The sequence below is a fragment of the Schistocerca nitens genome, chromosome 1, assembly GCF_023898315.1.
Source record: "Schistocerca nitens isolate TAMUIC-IGC-003100 chromosome 1, iqSchNite1.1, whole genome shotgun sequence".
NCBI classification, from domain to species: Eukaryota; Metazoa; Arthropoda; class Insecta; order Orthoptera; family Acrididae; genus Schistocerca; species Schistocerca nitens.
The window spans coordinates 642837586-642841405 of NC_064614.1; positions in this window are offsets into that span (position 1 = coordinate 642837586).

The following is a 3820-nucleotide window of genomic DNA, read 5'->3' on the forward strand; positions in this document are numbered from 1 at the left end:
ACCCTACCACTTCCATAACAATCAATTTAATCTAACAATATATACAAAAGTTACAATCAAAATAATGACATAACTGTCCGGAATCACCCCGTTTGACAGTAATGAATTGCTGAAATCAGGAGATGATGCACCGAGTTTACTGGTCAGTGGATTCAAAATAAAAGGAGCTATAGGTGGAAAAAGCAAAACAATTAACTGCCAGGAAATGTTAAATGTTGAAACAGAAGGGGAATCATAACGAATGGACACCACAGAAGTGCCTAATTTGCAAGAGGAAGTCATTATAGGTATTGTATTGTATTGTATTGTATTTTTTATTGGTCCTGTTGTCTACATAGCAGCTTATGCATAAGACATTGGACAAGTCAAGTTATAAATATACAGGCTGAAAGTCATTTCAAGGCATACATATTTAAGATTACAATAATACACTTTACACTTAAGTATTTATATAACACATTTCATAAATTTAAATATTCTTCAATGGAGTAAAAACAGTGATGCTGTAAATATGACTTTAGAGATTCTCCAAATGTATGGCCCTCAGTGATAGCTTTTATGTTTTCCGGAAGTTTGTTACAAAGCTTAACTCCCATGTGAAAAGTACCTTTTTGGCACAGTGCTGTGCTGATTTGAGTCGTATGTAAGTTTCTGTTTTGTCTGGTAAAGTGATCATGTATATCACAGTTATTTTGCAGTCCTCAATCCTTGCATGTTACATTTAATTTAAAGAACAAAAGGGTTTCCATAATATATACACATGGTGATGGAGGAATACCAGATTTCTTAAACAGGGGTTTACAAGAGTCTCTAGGCTTGCACCCAAACAAGATTCTAATGGCCCTTTTTTGTAGTTTAAAAGTGCTATTAGCTGTTTTAGAGTTTCCCCAGAAGGTGACCCCATATCTAAGACGAGAATGAAAGTACGCATGATATGCATTCAATACTGTTTTCTTACTACAGCATGATTTTAATGAACAAAGAAGGTAACATGTTTTGCTCAGTTCTGCATTGAGATATTCAATATGCTTATTCCATCTCATGTTACTCTGCAGCCAAAGTCCTAAGAATTTGGTTTCAGTATTGTTACCAACTGGTTCGTCATTGATAGAGACTGATGGGATAAACATGTCCTTGTTAGGAACACATGTGCAAAACTTCAGTCGAAATTTGATGTACAGTGAAACTGTTTCAAATGTTATCCATCATCTTTATTGTTAAACGTTGCTTTGATCACAGAAGAGCATGCATATGTTTGATGTTTTCATTGCTTTTCAGAGATGCAGGCCACTATGAGCAAGGTTCATCTTCAGTGTGTTCTCGGCCTTCCAGGAATGATTTGCGCGAGCGAAAAATGTGTGCTCTTGATAAGGAACATTCCCCATAGGCCTGTTTCAACATTTCAAAGATCATACTCATGAATTCCCCAAGTTTGTCACAAAACGTGATGGCATTAACCTTGTTCTAAATTCTGCTGTTCTGTTTTCGTAACACACAACAAAAATACAACTTCTGACAGTGCTCTCAAAAATCATATGATGGCCTTATGGAGGGCTGAGCATCTGGAAGGGATGAACACACTGGTCTACACACGCAGAACAATACAGCATCGCCAGATTGATTGCAGTGTTGTCAGTCTCATTACGTTTCTCATGCACCTCACACAATATGCGAATTACAGAAAGTGCGAAAGTGCAGAGCAGGAATGTTTAGAGGTGAAGTGCATAGCTGTAGAAGCATGCTCAACTAGTTACCACCTATAGGAACTTTTGAGAAGAGAACAGCTGAGCGAACATCAGAGGCTCAGATGGCAAGCCACTACTGAGCAGAAACAGGAAGGTTGGAACATGGAAGGAATATATAGAAGAGCAATACAAAGCCAATGTTATAGAAAGGGAAGAGAAAGTAAATGGGAGATGTGATAATGACAAGAGACTTTGACAGAGCACTAGAACCGGGCACCCACTGTAGGCAACATTCCTTCAGAATTACTGAAATCCTAGGGAAAAGGCACATCATGACATGTGCAAGATATAGAAGACAGGTGAAATACCTTTAGACTTCACGCAGAGTGCAACTGTTCCTATTCCAAAGAAGGCAAATGCTGACATGTATGATTATCACTGAACCATCAGTTTAATAAGTCGTAGTTGCAAAATGCTGACACAAATTATCTTCAGAAGGAGGGAACAACTGGGGGAAGATGGACTACAAAGAAATGTATAAAACACATTAAGTCATACTGACACTACAACTTATCTTCATAGATGATATCACAAACTGACCATCACATGGCTACAAATAAAAAGATCAGCCTGCTGAACTTGTTTGAGACTGTAGTAAGTACTTTTTGAATTGTTAAAGCATCTGGTGATGTTCCAACACTGTAAGACAAAATATTCGACAGAATTATGCCTCTGACTATGGCCTCATGCACATAAAACAAATATTGTAGACAAACACTGCACATGATTTTTTTTTTTTTGACACACTGTCTGCTTGAATTTGGTCTTTACAGGTGAACGACTATGCAACCAATGCATGGATTTTTTTTCTTCTTTCTGATGTGGCATGTGACACCCATGTTTCATCCCCAGTGACAACATGGTTGAGAAACTAGTAAACAAGTTCATTCTTCTCTCCATATCACTAAAACATCAATGCTGCAGCCAGACATTTGCTTTCATATTTACCTGTCAGTTGCCTTGGCACCCATCTTGCACTTTATAAAAATCAAGCCACTAGAAGATAATTTTGCGCAACAAGCAAGATATCTTCAGGAACTGATGAGAGAGTTCTGAAATTGTGAAGGGCACTCATGCAAAATTGCTTTCTGCACTTTCCATCATTTCTGGTGCTACCAGGAACGGACAGCCACTAGAGTCTTCATCGTGAATATTGGTTCGTCCTTCAGCGAATTGTCTGCACCGTCATCTGACCATGCTGTTGCTCATAATGTCGTGTCCATACACGTGGCACAACTGGGGCCGAACTTCTGCTGGAGATCGCTTCTGAGTGTGCAAAAATCACATAATTGCATGAACCTCACAATTGACAAAAGAAAATATCGGGGCAGCCATTTTATCCTAGCACTGTATGGTAATCACTACCATCACAAGGCTGAAACTGCACTGTATCATTCCCATGTAACTTCATACAAAGCACCCGTAGTCTAGGAGTAGCGTCTTTGATTACTAATCAAAACAGCCTTGGTCCTGGGCTTGAACCCCACCACTACTTAAAATTTTGAATAAAAAACATCAGCAGTGGCAAGACTTCCGCGATAAGAAGTTGCCCTCATTCTGCCAACAGACTTGTCAAAGTGCGCTGAGGAACGGACAAATGTTCAGGGCACTCTCTTGCCCTTGATGTGGAAAACGTCTCCTAAAGGTGGAAGAATCAGCAATGATCAATGGTATGAGGATGCAGAAGGCAATGGAAACCCCTACATTAAAGGCACATACTGTGTATCCACAGGACATGTGGGCTGCAATGAAACAGTCCTGAATAGTCCCTCATTCGGATCTCCGGGAGGAGACTGCCAAGGGAGAGGTGACCACGAGAAAAAGATTGAATAACCAACAAAAGAATAATGTTCTACGATTCAGGTGTGGAAGTCAGAATTTTGAACATGGTAGGAAAATTAGAAAATGTGAAAAGGGAAATGCTAACAATCTAGATATAGTGGGGGCCAGTGGAGTCAAATGGAACGATGACGAGGATTTCGGGTCAGATGAGTACAGATTAATATTGACAGCAGCAAAAAAAGGGAATAACACAATTAGGATTTGTTATGAATAGGAAAATAAGGCAGAGAGTG